This window comes from Ambystoma mexicanum, chromosome 13 (genome assembly GCF_040938575.1).
Source record: "Ambystoma mexicanum isolate Mex_15411 chromosome 13, UKY_AmexF1_1, whole genome shotgun sequence".
Taxonomy (NCBI): Eukaryota; Metazoa; Chordata; class Amphibia; order Caudata; family Ambystomatidae; genus Ambystoma; species Ambystoma mexicanum.
The window spans coordinates 33,823,535-33,846,919 of NC_090938.1; the positions used below are offsets into that span (position 1 = coordinate 33,823,535).

At 47.5% G+C, this 23,385-nt stretch overlaps 1 protein-coding gene across 3 annotated transcripts in view; it reads right to left on the reverse strand.

Annotated features, from left to right (window-relative positions):
- SOX13 (SRY-box transcription factor 13) overlaps positions 1–23,385 on the reverse strand; it is a 184,297-nt gene that overhangs the window by 108,426 nt on the left and 52,486 nt on the right. For all 3 annotated transcript variants that reach the window (XM_069633101.1, XM_069633102.1, XM_069633103.1), the window contains exon 2: positions 2,689–2,766. The gene's annotated coding sequence lies outside the window, so the exon portion shown is untranslated. The remainder of the gene's footprint in view (positions 1–2,688; positions 2,767–23,385) is intronic.

Below are 23,385 nucleotides of genomic sequence, written 5' to 3' on the forward strand. Positions count from 1 at the left end.
GGGCACTGAACAGTCTTCCGTCAATAAAAGAAAACCTGCACAAGCCACAGACCTTCCGGCTAAGCCTAACAAGGAGGCTCCAACTGTGCTTAACCCCTAGGCCTCACCGAAGTCATCTTAGCTGTATGATCTCTCCATCAACAGGACTATTTCTTTACTCTTACAGAAACCATTGGCTTGTCAAGGTAAACACAGGCCTTAATAACTAAATAAAAACACTTAGAAGACTGGTTCCAGTACCTGGACCTGGGATTTGAAGGCCTCTTCCCTGATGGCATCTTGAGCAGCAGCAGCTGGATAAACAATGGAGGGATGGAACTTAGTGTGGCTTTTCAAATGCTGCTTAGAACCCCAGGGCTGCCCAGCAGCAGAACAGTGAAGTCACAATCCCAGCTCAGAAGAACCCGGGGAACTGACATCATTGCCTACCCAGAATCTACCTGCAAGCCAGGTCACATGATCTCCAGCCACCAACAGGAGTTCGAGTTCGGCATCGGAGCATTCAATGAGCGCTCACACCAAACTACATTCTTGGCCTTAAATAATACGTTTATTATTACCCAACTAATTGGCAACCATTTCATCTGTCTTGGGAGGGTGAAGTGCCGGGTTGCTCCTGCCTGTATGCAAACAGGTCTGTCTCTGCATTAGGTGCATTAACCCACGCAGAGTTTTCTTGCCAGCAGCAGAGCACATGCGTTTAGGGGTACGCCCTCACCAATGCATCTTTTTTTTATTGTTTAGATCTTTACAAAAATTCTTCTAACCCTGATTTTTATATAGATATATAATCATTTGCTACTTTTTTCTATTTCCTTTTCTTAATTGCTGCATTGTTAATATTTCTTTAATGTTTCCTTCTGTTAGGCTGAGTTAAAAAAAACCTTGTAAAATAAATGCATTCGCCAATCTGATCCCTTCTGTCCCCATTTCCATACTGCCCTCCTTGCGGTCTGAAGCGACCCTCTATGCAGGCGACAAATGACAGCTGCAAATCAATACATGGAAAAAAGGCAGGGCTCTGCAGCGTTATACTGGCCGATTTCACCGCAGAATAAAGGCAGAGAAAGACACCCCACTCATTAGCTCCCGAGTTCTCAAGCAGAAAGTCAAAATAATGTCATATTTTGATAGCAGCTTGACATCAAACGTGTCTTTTTGTATCACAGAAAGGAACACATTTTCCATTGTTTGACAATTGTTAGCGGAACAAACTTGCCTTAGAAAATAAGGACTCTCAAGTGGTAATTAAAATATAAAGAAATGGCACAACAAAAAAAACAGGGAAAGCATCCACTGTTACTTACTGTAAAAGCGGACACAAAAAAAACAAATTAAAAAAGGACCTTGCAAGACATTTACTTTCAAATGCGGCACAGATGAGAACGTGTAATTGGGGGGGGGATATTATAAGGGTACAGGAGGGCTTAAACGGGGATTGGAGGTGACCGGGCCCTAACTGCAGGATTATTATCAATAATAAAGCTTTTTATAGACAGCCATAGGGGTGGTGCCTTAAAGCCACCTACCTCCACCCTCTTCAATAGTCCTAAAGGACTAAACGCATTTCGTAAAAGGTTGTACTGGTGAGCTCCGCCCTCTCCCTACAGACCAGTAGCCAGACGTAATTTCAAGAAGTGTACATGGCTTATGAAGACGCCCGGCCCAGCCTTCCAATGTCCTTGCCAACCCTAGCATACTCCTGCTCAGGGCTCTCTGAATAGCTTCCCTGTTTCTGGGCCCGCTCCTTGTGCTGGGAGGCTGTTCCGTGCACCCTCTGCTCTTGCCCACAAAATGACCTTTAAGCCATCATAGCTCACGAAGCCTTCAGATTTTCCTTGACACGCGTTTCTCCTGACGCAGACCACCGCAGAACTAGCTCTGAGCAGACAGCCCAGCTTTTGGAAGGCTAGGAAACTGGAACTTGCATACAGAGAGCACAGTCATGGGATGGAAAGTTCATTTCATGGCTACAGAGAACAGGAAAAAGTGACAGGAGCAGAGCAAAGGATGGTGGCCTGTGATGTGAATTCACTGAGAGTCGACATGTGTTTCGGCCTTTGGGACACAAGCTATTAAACTCTGAAACTGTACCTACATCTGTAGAACTGTCATTTGAAGGTGAATTGGGAAGGACAAATTATGTATCAGGCTTCTAGTTCACAAAAAGATCCACAGAGGGCTGTTTCAGTCCTCTTGTTCCCAAACAAATAGGGTATCGCCTCGAAAAACCGAATCCAAAAACAACGAGGCCGCAAATGCTGATTAAAAAAATATATATTTTCGCAATAAATGGATGGGGTCGGGGGAGGGAGTTAGGAAATAAAATATGGTTGGGGGATGGTGTGTGGGAAGGGGAATTTGGGGGGGGGTCTTCCTCAGTGTTAAAAATCGGAAAAAAAGCCCACAACTAATTCTCTACAATATGTGCTAATACATGAAATCAAATCAAGTAGACACTGCCTGGGCTGGGTGACTGCGGTGTTGTTGCCACCAGCCGCCGCAACCCCGACTAGGTTTCATGCTGGATGCATGGACAAAGCAAGACTCTATGCTTGTGACTAGGAAAGAGAACAGAGGGCCCTGTTAGTGAGACCCCTATACTCATTCTCCTAAAATTATTCAATATGATGGTCAACAACCCGGGGACATGCAATGGGGAGCCAAGGTGCTGCTACTGATTGGTACCTCTTTCCTTGCTGATCGTCCCCCCGGGAGTCGGGCTGGTGCTGCTGCAGGCGATCCGAGGCCTCATTTAGCCCGACACTGAAAATAGAAAACAAATCAAAGGTGCTTGTTCAACATTACTTAGCCTTCAAGTTCAACCCATAAATATCAGCCAAGACTCTACCCACCGCGGTCAGGCTTATGGTCTACACATGAATCGGAAAGGGTACACTTAGCGTAAGCAAATCAGACAAGTTAGTATGTAGTAGAGCTGGGCGATACATCAAGTTTTGGAAATATATCAATATACATTTTCAAAATCGATATAGGATGAGACAACATCAAGATATATACATTTATATATATATATATATATACACTTTATTACATATGCTAAAATTTTGTATTGACATTTTTATCTGTACACATCTGTGTGTATTCTCAAACAAGAAGAGGAGCCCTGTATTTTCATTTTATTTTGATCAATGTCATATAAATAAAGGTATTTGTGACATCTCACATGTAGTTGGTGGCTTACAACTGAGCATTTAACCCACATAAACAATATGGAGCTATATATCGTATATCGCCAGTCAGCCCAAAGATATCGCGATACGATGCTTGGTCCATTTCGCCCAGCCAGCCGTAGTGTGAAAAACGACCACGCAAAAACCTTTTAGATTTGTCCACTCAAAACTCCCTAAATAGCGACACAAGATCTAGGACTGCAGATAAAACTGCTTTAAGAAAACACTGAGATCCGAACCAATCTTGTTGGTTTGTTCATTTATGATGAGCACCAGACCCGAAGGTATCAGGGAACAGCAGATACAGGATATGCAAGGCTTAGGTACAATGGTTACAAAATATAGACGTAAGTAGTACATATGTAAGAGCTGAATACATAAATCAATGCACAGAAGATATAAATAACATACAGAAAGTGGTTACAGAACATGGATGTAGATCACACAAGTACATTACAATGTGTAGGTGAAACATGAAGAGGTCTTAATGATCCGTAAACATGAGCAGGTTAATGTAACTGTGTCTAAAATTCACATAGGGTTGGTCTTCTCTATAGGGTTAGGCATGTTATTCCATAGTTGGGCCGCTTTGACGGGGAAACTACAGCCACCAACCTTAGAGAGCTTAAATCTCGGGCTATTGAGGCAGTTGCTGTGGATTAGTCTCATATGTCTAGCTGAGGTTTTCCTATGGAATATATCAATAAGATAGCTTGGGGAAGAGTTATTCAGTGCTTTGTGGGTAAGGGATGCTGTTTTAAGTTGGATTTTGTTGTGCGTTGAGAGCCAATTGTTTTGGGGCCTGATCGCAGATATGTGTGATCTTTTAGCCACGCCCAGTGCTGCTCTTAAGGTATTATTTTGGAGGATTTGTGTGCTCTGGATGGTTGATTTGTTGGCACCGATATATAGGGCGTTACAATAGTCTAGCCTAGAGAGTATGAGGGCTCTGGCCAGGATAATGCAATTGTCTTCAGACAGAAAGGATTTGCCAGTTCTGATGAGCTTACAAGTGTAGGCAGTAGCAGTGACCATGGAGTTCACTTGTTTAGCAAAGGAGAGAGTGGAATCTAAGTAGAACCTAAGGGTCTTGACCTCCTTGGCTACCTTAATGAGGTTACCATCAATTATGAAGGAGGAATATTCATGGCCTAATTTCTGAGGTTGGTAGGAGTACCCATGATGATAAGTTCAGATTTGTCATCATTCAGGCAGAGACTGTGGGTCGCCATCCATGCCTGAATGATGAGATACACTCTATTCACCAAGGCCAAATCCTTAGCGTAATCCCCGAAAACTGGGAGGAGAATCGGAGTATCATCTGCATAATTAGTGTAGGTGATACCAAGAAGGTCCAGATCATCGAAAAGGGGCTTAGTGAATATATTGTATAGTGTGGGGGAAACACAGGAGCCCTGTGGAACCTCGCACATGATAGGGATAGGGTCTGCCGCTGCAGAGCGGGAGAAGACCCTCATCGTCCTGTCGCTCAAGAAGGACTCAATACAGTCTATAGCCTCTTTGGAGAAGTGGGCAGCCGAGTCTAAGCGGCTGCATAAGACCTTGTGGTCCACAAGGTCGAATGCCGCCAACAGGTCAAGCAGCAGGAGGAGGGAAGTTTTCCCTTTGTCTCTTAATTCATCGATTTGTGTCTTCAAATCAATGAGGGCAATCTCTGTTCCGTGTTGGGGACGGAAGCCTGATTGTCGCGCCCCTAGAAGTTTGTGGAATTCCAGAAATGTTTGAGGCTCCTTCACATCCTGGGATCGTTAGTAGGCCTCAAATCCAGACTTAAATAATAAAGAGTCTATTTAAAGTTCCATATGAACTTGAAACACCCTCCATCATCCAAATGCTTATTTTATTTATTTTCTATGTTTGTAGAGCACACTTAGCCCTTAGGCATCTAGGCGCTTGGATTAAGGTTAGGTGAGATTGCTTAGTTACAATTCCAGTTACACTTGAGGTTGCGGTTACAAATATAGCGCTAGTTGCATAGAACAACGCTAATAGGCGTAGGGTTACACCAGCATTTAAAGAAAGCATTATCAGTGAAAGCCACATCTCTGGTAAGCATAAATGCAAACGTTAGATCAGTGATGTGCATTAAAAGGAGGCACGCCTCATGTTGCGGGAGGTGGGGGGGGCAGAGTACAGTAGAGAGCTCTTGTTAAAGGCTGAAAGCGACAGTCTCACTTCTCTTGCCGGATCTGTAACTCCCTGAGAAACATATGAAACCCATGCGGCAGTATAGTTTGGTTCACACTAAGGTTGTTTTTTAAAGTTTGGTGAAGATTGGTAAGGGGGGACAATGTTGCGAGTGGTCCCAAAACATCCAAAGGTCTCGATTGGCTATGAAACTCATCTAATGTTGAATGATCTCTGGCTTACTGTGATGGGAGGACTTTTGAAATAGTCCCTAAAACAGCAAATCTCCAGCTTCCTCTCAAACACAGCATTGTCATGGGTTACATTAAAAGCCGCTGAAAAGGTTCTCCAGGGCGGCCATCTTGGTTCTGCGTAGCCTGCCACAAACACTCGGTTTGGTACACACATTGCATTTGCTGGCACCTCGATAACTCAGACGAGTGCCTGACCTGGGTTTCTTTGCCAAAGAATTCATGAAGAGAGAATGTATAGGTGCCTTGGCCACGTCCTACCAAGAAATGTGCATATCTCGAATTGGTTCCCAGGTGGAACTTAAACAAACATATTTATCATTCAGTGAACATTCTTAAATGAAAAGACAAAGGTTCCAAAACGTGGAAATTCGTTAGACAAAGCAACCATAGGCCCAGCCCCCATGAGTCCTCCAGGGTCCTCTGCAGCTAGGCGCAGTATCTCAATGCAGCTCCACTATTAGGGGGAGTCAGCATTGAACGTATGCCCCAACTGCAGAAGTTCCAGGCTTGAGATGCTAGGACCTGAATGCCACCATTTGGAGTATATTTAATGGGTGGATGAAGCAGACAGACCACCCAAGGCAAACAGGGAGATCAATTGCTGTGAACTGGTTATCCTCGAATCCATCTACCAAGGGCGGCCTCTGGAGAGGGTCCTTGAGCCAGTGTGCTGCAATATATGTGTCATTGTAACTCTCTGCATGTGGCGCAACATGTGTCACTGTGCTGTACCTGGATGAACCTCTTCCTGTGTAGATGCTAGGGTGTGTGTGTATGTGCTTATGAATGTCATTGTGCATATGTGTATTCGTGTTTATGTGGGCACATGCCACATTGCTTGGGCTAGTGTGTCACCGGGCCTGTAGGTGGGCAAGTGCCCCTGTGTGTGTGCCAGCAAATACCACTGTGTCTTTGCTTGCATCTCAGCACGTGCCCCTCTGTTTTTGCCCGTTTACCACTGCATACATGCCGCCACCACACTAGGTGTGTGCCTTGCAGGGGTCACTGACTGGATGTGTCTGTCACTATGTGTGTTACATCATGTGTCTTTGACAGCATGCATACGTGTGTGTGTGTGTCTGTTGCATTTGTCACTGAGTGGATGTATATGTATGCCACTGTGTTGTGGGTATCGTTGACTGCATGCAAGCCTCTGCCTATATGTGTGTCTGTGTTGTGGGTATCATTGACTGCATGCAAGCCTCTACGTGTGTGTGCTGTATGTGTCACTGACTACATGCAAGCCTATGCACATGTGTTGTATGTGACATTGACTCTGCAAGTCTCCGTCTACGCGTGTGCACTTCTCTGTGCGTTGTGAATCATTAGCTCTTCCTTTTTTCGTTGCTCTAACTTCCGGTACCCCTATAATAATCACAAAGCTTCCCCTCCCCCTCCTTTAATCTCAGCCCGCCATCTGCAGGGCTTTCTCGGTTTTGTGTTGTTCAGTTGTATAATTCCACTGGCTCAGCATTTTTCTCGTAAAAGGAAAAAGGGGCAATTGCTCTGGGTTGTTATCCGTGATACTGCTGTAGGTATCCTCGGATGACAAGAGCCCCATCATAGCTTTCTGGGAGACTCCTAAACAGACACGCTAATGAAAGGGGAGTGGGCCCGTGCCCTGCACATCATCGAGCAGCAACCAGGAGTACCAGTTCCAGAGGTTCCAGGGCTCTGCCTTTGCTACCTCCAATGATTGTACGGCAGTGTCTTCCTTGTCCCAGAAAGCACGTGGCGCCCATATTCCAGGCACAACGTGGCCATCGCACGCCCCTACACCCAGGGGCGGCGCCCAGCACCAGGCTGCAGGCAGGAGGCGCCCACAGGAAAGCGGTGCATCAAGGGCCGGCCGGTCACATGCATCACCTGGGCAGGCCGAGTATTTACATTTCAAGAATCATTAACGTGAAGCCACGGGCCTAATTGCTGGGCTCAGCTTTTGGATGGCCACGCCCTCAACGAGTAGCAGTGCTTTAGTCTCTGGTGCACCTCCTGGAGCAAACGAAGCCGTGACCGCCATTACACCGCCGTGCCCTAGTAAGGAGGGCTCACAGAGGGGTGCTGGTCATGCCCTACTCATGACCACTGTCATACAAAAGCTGGAGAGGGCGGCTCCACTCCTGCCAACACCAAGCAACAATCACCCCACACAAAACGCCTACTGTTGCATCACAAATGCCCGCAACTCCAACACAACAAAGCCATCGTCTCAACGCAAAATGGTCAAACGTTGTCCCAACAGAAAGCAGCCACTGTGTTAAGAAAAGGAAGCCACGCTCTAAACGCAGGGCCCCCACTGTACGAACACAACCGAGCGGGCTACAGTTCCTACCAACTCGCCCGTCTTCCCAGCACAGTAATGTTACAAAAAGCAGTGTATTGCCCTAAGACACAAGGGGCATGGAGTAAACAAGAGTCAGCCAATATGCAAACACGAGGCACTCCTAATCGCGAGACATTGCAGCCATCCTCCCAATACAACCCAGCAATCCCCACAACACTTAGCGGGGACATCCCCCAACTGCGCCTCCCAGGATGTAGGCACCCCCTTACCACATTCATGCCCCCTGCCCCCTCCCCCACACCCCACCAAGACCTCCAGGAGGTTCCATGAAATAAAGAGGCAGGCCCAGTTTTCAAAGGAGAAAGTCGCTGCAGCGAGTGCCGCAGCAAGCATTATTGCATGAACCCAGGAGTTATCTTACAGATGATCCGTTTCTCCTCCCCCCCACCCCCCCTGCCGTCAGTGTCCAGAGGACCCTGCGGCAGGGGTAATACCGTCCCTCCATACACATTCCCTCTCTGCCCATGGCCGTTTCGTTGTTTACTTTTTCACTTTACATGTTTGCTTTACTTCTTTATTTCCTTGTCAATTCACGTACTTTTCTTTCATTCTAATTTCTGTCACTTGTTCTACCCGTCTAACATTCATGGTGTTCGCTACTTTCCTTCACTTCCATGTTCTATTCCCTTCTTCTGTCTAACATGCTAATTCTAGTGCTTGGTGTTCACTACTTTCCTTCACTTCCATGTTCTATTCCCTTGTTCTGTCTAACATTCTAATTCTAGTGCATGGTGTTCACTACTTTCCTTCACTTCCATGTTCTATTCCCTTGTTCTGTCTAACATGCTAATTCTAGTGCTTGGTGTTCACTACTTTCCTTCACTTCCATGTTCTATTCCCTTGTTCTGTCTAACATGCTAATTAATTCTAGTGCTTGGTGTTCACTACTTTCCTTCACTTCCATGTTCTATTCCCTTGTTCTGTCTAACATTCTAATTCTAGTGCTTGGTGTTCCCTACTATCCTCCACTTCCATGTTCCATTCCCTTGTTCTGTCTAACATTATAATTCTAGTGCTTGGTGTTCACTACTTTCCTTCACTTCCATGTTCCATTCCCTTGGTCTGTCTAACATTCTAATTCTAGTGCTTGGTGTTCCCTACTATCCTTCACTTCCATGTTCCATTCCCTTGTTCTGTCTAACATTCTAATTCTAGTGCTTGGTGTTCCCTACTATCCTTCACTTCCATGTTCCATTCCCTTGTTCTGTCTAACATGCTAATTCTAGTGCTTGGTGTTCACTACTTTCCTTCACTTCCATGTTCTATTCCCTTGTTCTGTCTAACATTCTAATTCTAGTGCTTGGTGTTGACTACTTTCCTTCACTCCCATGTTCTATTCCCTTGTTCTGTCTAACATGCTAATTCTAGTGCTTGGTGTTCACTACTTTCCTTCACTTCCATGTTCTATTCCCTTGTTCTGTCTAACATGCTAATATGCCAATTCCCAGTTCTTAGTTCCCCATCCTACCCGTCTTCATTGAAATTTCGTTCTAGTTCCAAATCCTTTCCTTCTTCCCCCCTCACCCGGGCCCCTTGCCCCATCTAACCCCCCCCCCCTTTGTTCCTGAATACCTTCCTCCTCCCCAGTGCTTCCGCCCACCCCTTTTGTTTTATTCCATTTCTGCTGCCCTTTGCTTCCATATTCAGTTCTATTGATTTCCCAAGTTGCCTGCCCCCTGCCCCTCGGGTTCATAGCCATCATCCCCTAGCAAGTTATTTTCCCAACCGCCTAATTCCTCCCAGACCTGCCAACTTTTACCTCCCTCCAGAGCCCTTTCAGGCCCCCACTCATCACCTTGCCCCAGAACTTCCCCTTCCCTGTTTCTTTCCTTACCGCAGCCTCCTTACCCCACCCTCCTTATCCATTCCCCCAATTCTTCCTTTACACAGACATTCCTGTAACACATTCTTCACGTTCCCTCACAACTTCCCTTCCCTTTCTCCCCAGTTTCCGGTCTGCCTTCCCTTCCCCACCCCACCCCCTGCATTTTGAGTTGAAAGGACTATCAAACTCCAAACCCCTCCCCCTTTTTTCAGGGCCTTCCCTGAATCTGGTACTCCTGGGCGCCGTTACTTCTAAGCTATTGGCTGCGCAGTCCCCTATGGGATCTGTTGGTGCTTTTTCTCAGGATCACCCCGTAACATCCGCTGGGTACTCTGGAATAGAGAACGACACACATTACACGACAGTAACAGACCATATATCTGCAGTGGGATGGGTAGGAGGGATTTCCACTATGCTGTGAGGGGGCTGGGGTGGACTGGCCTATAGGGAACTCTGGAGATTTCCCAGCAGGCCTCTGTACGCTGGGCCTGTTTTGTGTGCTATTTCCACATTTTCTCATAGGAAAAGCATTGGAGTTGCTAAAAATATGTCATATTGGGCCACTTTGCAAATTATTTCCAGGGCCTCTTTTAGTTCCCAGTCCACCCCTGTGAGGGGGAGTAGGACCAAGAGGGTGCCCCAGGGGGTCAAAGGCTTTCTATAGCCCTGCACCTCTCCTGGTCCTGCTCCCCCCACCCCTCGTCGTCCCTTGTGACGTGCTTCCGGCCGCCTCCCCCATCCCGCAAATAGGGGCCAACTATTGGTCCTTTGTTTGTTTTCTCCTTTGTCGGCTGGGATTCGCCCGCCAATGTGCTTGGGATGTTTGCGAGATGGAAACAGGTGAATGTGTGAAATGACTCTCACTCCAACGTCGATTTCATACCGGCGCTCTCCGATCCAGCATCCATACAGAACACATAGGAGTGCCATCCGCATAGTATTGGGGCAAGCAGGAGGGGGGCAGAGCTTGATAAGCTGCTTTCTCAGAAGGGCGGCGAGATGCCGAAAGACTATTCCTTCCGGCGATTTTCAACAATGTTTAGCATTTTAGTCTAATTGTGCTAGGTAGCCTTACTTCACATTTAGCCTAATTGTGTAAGGAAGCCACACACTGCATTTAGCCCACCTGCACTAGTTAACCAGATTTTACTTTCAGCCCGATTCTGTTGGGTAGCCAGCCGTGTTTTGCATTTTGGCTTAGTTGTGCCAGGTGCTCATATTCTGCATTTAGCCCAAGTGTAAAAGGTAGCCATACTCTGCCTACTCTGAAGATTAGCCACACGGCACAGTTAGATAGAATTGCTAAAATGAAGTAGACACTTAGATTTTAGAACATTAGCCATGCGTAGCCATGCGTCTCACTTGGATAGATTTGTGAAGATTAGCCACCTAGAAGAACTTTGAGAGTACCCAATGTACTAACCAGCCCACTCCTGCTCCCCTCTAACACCCCACTCCCCTCAAGTACTATACACGCCGATTGGCATTGGACCTCACCTTTACAGATACAACATGCCAGTGCACCCAACACACGGAGGCGCCGGTTTCTCCTGGCTTTATCCTATCCCTCTACCCTCACTAACCAACCCCGTCCTCTTTCTTGTAGACCCACGTGAGCTCCTGGAGACTGCCCCTCGGTGGTAGCGGTGCACAATAGAAGTCAGCATAACATAACATATGTTCAATTATTTCAACACAAAGTGGCTACCGCCCCTTCGCAATGCAGCATGTGCCCCAACACAGCAGAGCCACCTTCTTAACACAATATGTCAATTGTCCAAACACAACGGAACCATTGTCAAAAAAAGAACAGCAGCAAAATCCCCAAAAGAATAAGGTTATTATCCCAACAGGATGGCATTTGCCAGCACAAAGGGACATTGTCCAAACATCAAACAGCCATTGGTCTGGCAGAGGGGGGGGGGCAGTGTTCCCACACAACAAAGATGTTTTCCTTACACAGGCTGTCCACTGTAACAACACAGGTGGACGCTGTTACAGTACAAGGCTGCAACTCTCACAGCGAAAGGTGGCCACAACCATAGCTCAGAGTGGTCCATGTCACAGCTGAAGACTGCCACAGTCACAGATCCGAGTGGCCACTGTCAAGCTCAGAGTGGCCACAGTCACAGCTCAATGTAGTCATAGCTCAGAGTGGCCAGTGTAACAGTTGAAGGTGGCCAATGTCACACTTCAGAGTGGCCACTGTCACAGCTCAAAGTGGTAACAGCTCAAGGAAACATTTTGCCATTGTCTGAAAACAGGGCAGGTATACCCCAAATGCACAGTGGATGTATTCCTAACAGAAGATTTTCCGGAACCCACCTTAAGGATCATTTTAAAAAAAGATGGTAGAGGTGCCCACTGACACAAAATGCATTACGTCCTCCATCACCGATTTCCATATATGCAGAAAGCAAAAAGAATGTGGAGCACGATAGATGCGCAACTGAGCTGCGAGTTTGCTCAGCTACTGAGAGCGCTACTGAGCTGCAAGGATGCTCACAGCACTACCTAGCTGCGAGCATGCCCAGAGCACTACTGAGCTGCGAACATGCTCAGCTACTGAGAGCGCTACTGAGCTGCAAGCATGCTCACAGCACTAACTAGCTGCGAGCATGCTCAGAGCGCTACTGAGCTGCAAGGATGCTCAGCTACTGAGAGCACTACTGAGCTGCGAGCATGCTCACAGCACTACCTAGCTGCGAGCATGCTCAGAGCACTACTGAGCTGCAAGGATGCTCAGCTACCGAGAGCGCTACTGAGCTGCAAGCATGCTCAGAGGGCTACTGAGCTGCGAGGATGCTCAGCTACTGAGAGCGCTACTGAGCTGCAAGGATGCTCACAGCACTACCTAGCTGCGAGCATGCCCAGAGCGCTACTGAGCTGCGAGCATGCTCAGCTACTGAGAGCGCTACTGAGCTGCAAGCATGCTCACAGCACTACCTAGCTGCGAGCATGCTCAGAGCGCTACTGAGCTGCAAGGATGCTCAGCTACTGAGAGCGCTACTGAGCTGCAAGGATGCTCAGCTACTGAGAGCACTACTGAGGTGCGAGCATGCTCACAGCACTACCTAGCTGCGAGCATGCTCAGAGCACTACTGAGCTGCAAGGATGCTCAGCTACTGAGAGTGCTACTGAGCTGCAAGCGTGCTCACAGCACTACCTAGCTGCGAGCATGCTCAGAGCGCTACTGAGCTGCAAGGATGCTCAGCTACCGAGAGCGCTACTGAGCTGCAAGCATGCTCACAGCACTACCTAGCTGCGAGCATGCTCAGAGCGCTACTGAGCTGAGAGGATGCTCAGCTACCGAGAGCGCTACTGAGCTGCAAGCATGCTCACAGCACTACCTAGCTGCGAGCATGCTCAGAGCGCTACTGAGCTGCGAGGATGCTCAGCTACTGAGAGCACTACTGAGCTGCGAGCATGCTCACAGCACTACCTAGCTGCGAGCATGCTCAGAGCGCTACTGAGCTGCGAGGATGCTCAGCTACTGAGAGCACTACTGAGCTGCGAACATGCTCAGCTACTGAGAGCGCTACTGAGCTGCAAGCATGCTCACAGCACTAACTAGCTGCGAGCATGCTCAGAGCGCTACTGAGCTGCAAGGATGCTCAGCTACTGAGAGCACTACTGAGCTGCGAGCATGCTCACAGCACTAACTAGCTGCGAGCATACTCAGAGCGCTACTGAGCTGCAAGGATGCTCAGCTACTGAGAGTGCTACTGAGCTGCAAGCATGCTCACAGCACTACCTAGCTGCGAGCATGCTCAGAGCGCTACTGAGCTGCGAGGATGCTCAGCTACTGAGAGCACTACTGAGCTGCGAGCATGCTCACAGCACTACCTAGCTGCGAGCATGCTCAGAGCACTACTGAGCTGCAAGGATGCTCAGCTACTGAGAGCGCTACTGAGCTGCAAGCATGCTCATAGCACTACCTAGCTGCGAGCATGCTCAGAGCGCTACTGAGCTGCGAGCATGCTCACAGCACTAACTAGCTGCGAGCAAGGCCAGAGCGCTACTGAGCTGCGAGGATGCTCAGCTACTGAGAGTGCTACTGAGCTGCAAGCATGCTCACAGCACTACCTAGCTGCGAGCATGCTCAGAGCGCTACTGAGCTGCGAGGATGCTCCGCTACTGAGAGCACTACTGAGCTGTGAGCATGCTCACAGCACTAACTAGCTGCAAGCATGCTCAGAGCGCTACTGAGCTGCAAGGATGCTCAGCTACTGAGAGTGATACTGAGCTGCGAGCATGCTCACAGCACTACCTAGCTGCGAGCATGCTCAGAGCGCTACTGAGCTGCGAGGATGCTCAGCTACTGAGAGCACTACTTAGCTGCGAGCATGCTCACAGCACTACCTAGCTGCGAGCATGCTCAGAGCGCTACTGAGCTGCGAGGATGCTCAGCTACTGAGAGCACTACTGAGCTGCGAGCATGCTCAGCTACTGAGAGCGCTACTGAGCTGCAAGCATGCTCACAGCACTAACTAGCTGCGAGCATGCTCAGAGCGCTACTGAGCTGCAAGGATGCTCAGCTACTGAGAGCACTACTGAGCTGCGAGCATGCTCACAGCACTAACTAGCTGCGAGCATACTCAGAGCGCTACTGAGCTGCAAGGATGCTCAGCTACTGAGAGTGCTACTGAGCTGCAAGCATGCTCACAGCACTAACTAGCTGCGAGCATGCCCAGAGCGCTACTGAGCTGCGAGGATGCTCAGCTACTGAGAGTGCTACTGAGCTGCAAGCATGCTCACAGCACTACCTAGCTGCGAGCATGCTCAGAGCGCTACTGAGCTGCGAGGATGCTCCGCTACTGAGAGCACTACTGAGCTGCGAGCATGCTCACAGCACTAACTAGCTGCGAGCATGCTCAGAGCGCTACTGAGCTGCAAGGATGCTCAGCTACTGAGAGCGCTACTGAGCTGCAAGCATGCTCACAGCACTACCTAGCTGCGAGCATGCTCAGAGCGCTTTTGAGCTGCGAGGATGCTCAGCTACTGCGAGCACTACTGAGCTGCGAGCATGCTCACAGCACTAACTAGCTGCGAGCATGCTCAGAGCGCTACTGAGCTGCAAGGATGCTCAGCTACTGAGAGCGCTACTGAGCTGCGAGCAGACTCACAGCACTACCTAGCTGCGAGCATGCCCAGAGCGCTACTGAGCTGCGAGGATGCTCAGAGCGCTACTGAGCTGCAAGGATGCTCAGCTACAGAGAGCGCTACTGAGCTGCGAGCATGCTCACAGCACTACCTAGCTGCGAGCATGCCCAGAGCGCTACTGAGCTGCGAGGAGGCTCAGCTACTGAGTGTGCTACTGAGCTGCGAGCATGCTCACAACACTACCTAGCTGCGAGCATGTTCAGAGCGCTACTGAGCTGCGAGAATGCTCAGCTACTGAGAGCGCTACTGAGCTGCAAGCATGCGCATCTACTGAGAGTGCTACTGAGCTGCGAGCATGCACAGAGTGCTACTGAACTGCGAGCATGCTCAGCTACTGCGAGCGCTACTGAGCTGCGAGCATGCTCAGCTACTGAGAGCGCTACTGAGCTGCGCGCATGCTCACAGCACTACCTAGCTGCGAGCATGCTCAGAGCGCTAGTGAGCCGCGAGCATGCTCAGCTACTGAGAGCACTAGTGAGCTGCGCGCATGCTGAGAGCACTAACACTATGAACGTCCCACGTAGGGACTTTGTAAAGAAGGACTGTGGACGCCTAGTCTATCATGATGTAGTGGGTACTGCGACCAAGCCCCATATCCTGGCCGCAGGGTGGGACTGGGGTAGATATATGAAGTAGGCCCTGAAGAGGTTAGTGAAGGTTCTCCCTGGTTCCCAGGCCACACCTAACCATTTTTGCACCGTAAACAACCTGATGTTCGGGTCTAAGGGACTTTTACATTTTCCCCCCGAAGAGAGATACTTGCAATCTCGGTGACGGCAAGATGGCAACATGAATGTTCTACCATGACACATGTTCTTCCCTGTCAATCAGGGTCACCATTGGTCTCTGTAATTTGTGTTACCCGAACCAACATCAGAGACCCCGGCACCAAACTCGATAATGAGGGGTTGGAGGGGTTCCACAGACTTAAAGAAGGAAGCATTCAGCATTGGTTTGAGGAGCGGACTGGTCACGCGGCAAGCGCTATACGACACCACCTGCTTGTGCTGGCTTGATTTGAGGTTTTCTTATTTTATGTGCCGCTGGATGTCAGCACTGCAAACTGAATTTCCTCTAGGAGCAGAGAACTCTGCAGGCAGGAGAGGGTTGAGATTACAGTTTCATTGAGTTGCAAGTGACTTCTAGAATAAGGAGGAAGACGGCCAGGCTCAGAGGAGGGCATTGCAAAGCCATGGGCTTACAGTAAAACTCCAATCTTTTTTTTTCTTTTTTTTTTTTTCGGTTTTTATACAAACCTTTAAAAATAGAAGCAGCCTTACAAAACTTTCAAAAACAACCCGCTTTACTTTGCACTTTAGGTTTGGTATATGTGACTACACCCCACGCTCATCAACAACCCTGTGGCTTAGGCCACATTTTTTGTGTCTATAGTAGCATTTAGACGATCTTTAGCTACCTGAAGAAAGGATACCAGAGCATACAGAACAGGTTTGTTAGACCCGTCAAACAAGGCTTTCCACCAATCGTCGCGAGTTAAGCATTTAAAGTTTTTTGTAATTGTGCTAAAAATGCGATTTCTTTCTTGCTCAAGACCAGAGCATGACATCGTCAGGTGCTTCAGCGTTTCATTTGTGATGTTACAAAGGCGACACCTGAGGTCTAAGTCAGGTCGTTAGGACAAATAACATAGCCGTTCCTTCGTCGGCAGAGCGTTCAATCTGAAATGTAAGTATAGAGAACGCAACCACTGATCCGGAAAACATGACAAATAGGTCGGCACACAACCATAGGCTCTAGCTTCTCCAGGAACTTGTTGCATTGACCTTGATTTTGCTCTTTGGTCACAGGTGTTTATCCAGTCATTTCTCCAGAGCTTCAGTTTGGCAGCATCAGGATTTTCTAACAGTAGTTGTGGCGTAATATCATATGAGGTAAGAACCTCCTGACATAGCTCGTTCCATTGATGGACAATTGACGGCGCTTTGTCAGACTCTGGGTTTTGGAGGATTGCAGTTTGGAGCATAGGTTTTGTTTGTATAAGTTTTCTGTAAAGGTTTAGCAGATTCCAAGCAACCCTTGCTTGTATGGAGATATACCCAAGCTCATATCTAATACAAACCGTAGGAGTACCTTTTGGGAGATGTAGAACTTTAGACCAAAAGATATTTTCAAGAGTGTTCCACACTTCGTTTCCACTGCCAAAGGCATTTTCACCAGCATAGATTAGTGAGGGAACAGCCTTCTGCTGGAAGAAATATAAGGTCGGTTTTAAGGAAAATTTTCCATATTTTCTGTTTATTAGAGAAGCTTGGCATGCCAGTTGGCGGCATTTTCTCTTTGCTTCTTCAACCCATGGAGCGTCATTTCTGCTCGCACTTAGACGCATCCCTAAGTATCGGGTGTTTAACACACGCCCAATGGGTTCTTTGTCTAGGTACCATTTGAATATCGGCTTGTTTGTTTTTGCACCTTGCAGTTTTTCAAAGACGATGATTTCGCATTTTCCCCTATTGATGTTTAGTCCATTCTCTGTTAAGTATTTTGCCACAAAAGTAAGTTTGCGTTGTAGACCTATAGGTGTTGAGTCTAGCAAGATGATATCGTCCGTGTAGACTAAATAGTCTACGTGTGTGCCGTGAATTTTGGGTGGGAATGTTCGCAAACCGTCGAGAGCGTCTTCGATGTCAGATATAAACAGGTTGAAGATGCTTGCTGCTAGGGGACAGCCTTGTTTCACACCTCTAGAAGTGATAATAGGAGCTGATAACTTGCCTTAGATCTAATCGCACTCTGATTGAGGTATTTGCGTGGAGTTCACAAATGGCGTCCAACAGACTAGGCGGACAGGCCCATTTGGACATTTTTTCCCATAGTAGTTCTCTATTTATACTATCGAACACCTGAGATAAGTCTACCAGCACGAGATAGATCTTGGAATTTGAGCGAAGCGCTTCCATCTTCATAAGATTCAGTAGTAGGAGATTAACGCAGCAACCTACACCCTTTACAAAACCTCACTGTCTAGGGTCTACCCGCTGGTTATTATAAGACCTCTCCAGCAGTTTTTGCTGCAGAAGGGTGGCATACACCTTTCCCAACACGTCAAGGAGTGCAATAGGTCTATAATTTTTGGGGTTACTGCGGTCTCCTTTTTTGAAGATTGGGATGATCACTGCGGATTTCCATGAGATAGGGGTCTTACGACACTCAATGATCCTTTTGAACAGTGATTCGCAGAAGGTTGCCCAATGTTCGGGCTGGTGCTTAATCGTAAAGTTCGTTAGCCCATCAGGGCCAGGCGCTCTAGAGTCGTGCACATTCTTGATGACTCTTAGGATGTCTTCATATCCAAATGCGAGGTCCCAGTGTGGTAGGTTTAGGGGCTTCCAGATGTGATTGTGAGTGCCTTTACGAAATAGATCAGCATAGAAAGCTGTCCATTCTGACTCGGGCACCAGGTTAGCCTGAAGAGCATGTTGAGGAGCAAGATGGTCGTTTATGAGTCTCCAGTATTTAGCTGGGTTAGCGGACTCCATTTTTGCCAGCATGAACTCTGCGTCATTTTGCAGCATTATAGCCTTGTGGGACTTTAACCAGTTCTTACAATCTTGTTTGATCTTTTGAGCTTGACTTCCATCGTCTATTGGGGAGTTTTTATGTGCCGTTCTCAACTGCCGGCGTAGAAGGCGTTTCCGTTGTTGTACCTCAAGATCAAATTTATGTTTAGGTATAAATTGGGTGTGTCTTAGATTATTTTTTTGTTCTTGGTATTGCGTCAGCAAGTGGTCATACTCCAAAGAGTCGGAAGACTGGAATCTCATGAGAATGTTGCTCACCTCACTTGGTTCAAGATTTAAACGAACCCGGCCAGTTCCTGTTCGAACAGAGTGAGACCATAGGTCCTGGGAAGGGTGAACATTCAAAGTAAACTTTTGTACCACCATGTCGTGGTCACTATGAGTCATTTTAATGACATTGAACCTGTCAGTTCTTTTGTGAATCATTGCAGATACAAAGATCTAATCAAGTGTAGACTTTTGTTCACCTCTTCTCCAGGTTGGAGCCGCCGGGATATCACCATGGGTTTGTCCATTTAGCATCGTCAAGTCACGTAGCTCCATTTCTAAACACCATTGAAATGTCAATTGGTGACCCAAGTTGTTTAATCTCTTCTTATTCCCCGATAGATTTGTGTAATTAAGGCAGTCAATGTTGAGATCGCCGCAAATGATCAGCTCATGTTGAGGGCCAGCTTCCAGAATCTCGTCCAGCGCAGTTGTGACTTCGTCTATGAAGTGTTTAGACTCAGCAGCTTCATGATTCCAATAGAGATTGACGATGTGAAGATTTATAGCCGAGCTGTCGGCTGCCTTTCCAGAGACAATCTTTACCACTTGGATAAAGGGAGAAATGTTGGCAGAACCTAAGAATCGAAAGCCTGAGTCCAGCTTAACTGCCACCAGCAAGCCTGCCATAGGTCTGCCTTTACACTGTTTAATTGCAGGGTTATGGGCAAGTTCAAAACCTTCTAGTATTGGTTTATCACAAAGCCACGTCTCCTGCAGGCAAGCAATATCCAATTCAGCAGCCCAGGCAGTATTGAAAAGATGACTGAAGCCCCTGGTGTTCCAGGATCCTAGTGTGTAATGTTTGCATAAAGAAGGGGCCTGGCGTTAGCATGACTGATCATTGTTTAAAGTTTCAGCGAGCCAGGACCAGTCTTTTTCACTCGTTTTATGCGACAAGCAATGATCAATTGCTTCAGTTTTAGAGTGAGCTAGATTGGCTCCTTGAATTGTTATTTTTATCCGATTTTTGCTGGATGGTTCGAAAGCTGGCTTCCAGTGGTTTACTGCAGGACATTGTGATTTGTCACAAGAAGCCATTTTAACAAAATCAGTTGTCTTCGTGTTATAAACTTGATTTTCTTTACCATCGTGTACCATATTGAGTACTGCTTTTGGTGCGCCATTAAGGGTGCGGGCCGGTGCCATGGAGATGTCGAAGCCCAAAGACAATAACACCGGACCGGCTTGAAGAAGTGTGTCAACTATAAGTTTGGACTGCACGTGTAAGATGACTGCATCATTTTTCGTCTCGTCGAAGAATTCCACTATTTTTAAATCTTCGGATTCAATTGCTCTAAGACTTGGAACGAGATGGCATAACCATAAAACGTTGTGCCGATTCATGATCAAATCATCTGCAGAGTCAATACGTTCCAAGAACACCTGATGAAGCAATGGTTCATTTTTTTTTTTGCGAAGATTGACCTTATTGGAGTCGTTTAGTATGTTACTTCTTATCGATCTTGATAATGGACTCACATTTGAGGTCGGTTGGGGGGTGTGGGCAAACTGAAAACCCCTGAGACTTTATTTGCTGAGTCCAAAGTGACAGGCTCAGGTACTGGCATCTTTCCACGAATATCCAACACTGTCTGGGCACTGGTCTCATCTAGTTGACAAGCCAGTTTGTGGGATAGTGTTGACAGCCTAGAGCGCTTTTCATCTAGCGTCAAAAATGTCTTCTTTTGACAGTCCAAGTTGACCGCTGGAGCTATTTTGGTCTGTCTGATTTCGCATAATGTGACCACTCTGTTTGATGGCTGAGATGACTTGTTTAAGCAAGGATGATTTACAATTGCGGCTCCATTGGTCTCTGAATTTGCACAGTCCACTACCAGCGAATCTGAGTTGATCTCTGCAAGTTCAGCGACTTTGGCAGAGTTACCGTGCAAGGTGTTTGTTTCTTCAACCTCACCCAGATCTTCAGTCTCTACATCCTCGTATACTGACATGTTTAGTAGTTCTTCAGAAGTGTCACACGAGTTGATTTTGGCTCCAATCGGTTGGTCCAGTTCGGTGACAACATTTCCAGAGTTGGTGTCCGACACTCCACTTTTTTCTTTCAGGACCGTCTTGTTGACAGTTACATTAACTGTTTTCAGGTTTCTCAGAAATTTCCTCGAGTCGTTGCCTCGTTTTGTTTTTTTCAGGGGCATGTTTTTAGATTTTTTCAGCCCGTTTCCTCTGCAGATTTTAACACTAGGTCCAACTGGAGGATCCTTCTTGGCAGATTTAAAAATATCAAAGACAGCCGAGGCAACGCTACTCGCCTCTTCCGATACGAGTATAGGCTCCTCGCCGATCAAGTCTAGATTTCGGATCTGGGTCGAGGAGGAGGCCGGTTGAGGATCTAATAAAGCCAAATTTCCAACGGCTTGAGTTGCCAACAATATGTCCTGGAACTGTGTGGGGTTGCTTGGGTCAGGCCCAGCTAAAGCTGGAAGGTCGTTACTTGTCTGAGCCCCAGGTTGACTACCAGCAGAAAACTCCACCACAGTCGTCAGATCTTGAGTACTTATCAAAGGAGCTTTTTCCATTGAAATCGTCGGAATCTTACAACCTGTGTGAGCTGTTGCAGGATTCGCCACAGGCTGCGCGCGGGAGGTCTCAGTCAGACTACTAGAGAGACCGAGTGTCGACTGGTGTAAGCTGCAAGAGGACCCGTTTCTTCTGTCGTCTAAGAGGCCATTGCACGGGTGGTTTGCTGACTTTTGATGAAACAGGTTGAGTGCTTGTTTCGCCACATCTGCCAGTAATTTTCTGTCTAAGTAGACGTTTTTGTTGCAGTCTGTTAGGGCCCCCAAAAGCCGTTTCAGCCTTCTTGTTGGTGTTCAACACTACGTCCATATAGGACATGTGCGTATTTTCGAGCATAGCAATCTTAGTGTTCATTCCAGAGACAGCTACTGACAGATCTTTTAGGCTTTCGTTCAAATGTTCATACATTTTGAGAAAAGGTGTCAACGACATCGTTGTTGACGACATGATGATGGTCTGGAGATCTTGCATGTTTGGCATTTGGCGTGCATTAGCAATCGACTCTTTTGTGTGACCCACTTGACGTTTTTTGCTTAGCGGAAGTCGTCTGATTTTAGGAAAGGGTCGCTCCATCAAGGATGAATCAGAGGATGAAGAGTCAGTTGTGGAATCAGCACGCCCATCATCCATTAGAGAGACACACGCATCCTTTCGTGCGGTATTCGATGAGCAATTTTGCTTTTGCGTTGCAGCCGCGAAACCTATTTTAAGGAGCTTCCTCTGTGAGCATTGTACGCTCGGAGATGTGCTCGAATAAACTCTTCTCCTTTTCGTCAGATTGTTTTTAAGAGGGCTCTGCAGTTGGCATTTACTTGCAACTGCCTGTGGTTTAGGATTTGTCACAACTTCAGATACATGTGTGTTTGCCATGTGCATAAGTTGCGATACGGCCTCCCTTGGTTCAACATCTCCCGTTGTAGTGTCTTTTGTGGGTAAGGTATAGAGTCTTTCTTTGTTTATCTGTTTCAGATCTGTTAGGAGCTTGTTAACGATATCTAAAGAGTTTCTGCGGTTAGTAACACCTTTGTCTTCCGATAGCTTCGATGTTTCCCAGACAGCTCTTACAGTTGAGTGACAGTTAGGGGACTCTAGGCACGGCTCAAAGACATGCTCCGCAGCGTCCCTGTGTGTGGAAGCAGCGCTATGAGCGATGTCAGCCTGGGCCCTGTTGGGAGATGTGACTGACAAAGGTATTAGATTATCATACGCAGTGAAGAATCTTGGTCGGTACGAGCCCGTGCTTATTTCTTCCTGAGCTGTGTTGTGTGTTTTATTATTAAAACTCCAATCTTCCCAAGTGTTGCACCTGGAGGAGAGAACCACGTGAAGATGGAGATCTGACCGGAACGGGAGGCCACCGTGTGTTAGTTAAATAGGTTGGACCCAATTCACGAAGACATTAATAGACCACACAGTAGATTTTGAAAACGCTACGACTGTGGAAGGCAGCCAATACAACACAGAATCGACTTCTGTGAGGTTAAAAATTAACCTTATGGCAGCTTTTTTCACAGATCGCTGCCTCTGAATGTGAACTGGACTTCTGGGCTGACCTGTGTCGGGGAATGCCAGAAACCAACAAGATGGCGGATGGTCCTAAAGAGGGCTCGCTCTGTGGCTATGCAGACACCTGCAGGAATAGAAGGGAAGCGGCTAACGCCAGAGATTCCAATGCTAGGAACCAGTGCCCTGGCTCACACTAAGGAGGAAGCCAGATGACACCAGGTCTTCAATTATGGGGCTCGTGCTGGGGCCCGAGCAAGGTTAAAAGGACCCAGTATGCATCCCTGGGTGCAGGAGTTGAAAGGTATAGCTTGAGAGAGGTGGGGAATCAGTGCAGCGAGGAGGAGGCAAAGCAGAGTGAGGAAAGGGAATGTGCGGAGTAGAGCGAGGACGCAGTGCAGGAGAAAACAGATTGTGAAGGATGGTGGTAAAGAACAATCATGTGGTCAGGAAAGACCACAAGGTGCTGGAAGAGAACAAGGAGGATGAGACTAAGCAAAGTTGGGAGCGAGGAACAGCGGAGGAGGATGGTAGAGATCAGGTCGAGCTGGAAGAGGACAAGAATTATGAGACTATGCAGAGACGAGGAGCAAGGAAGAGCAGAGAA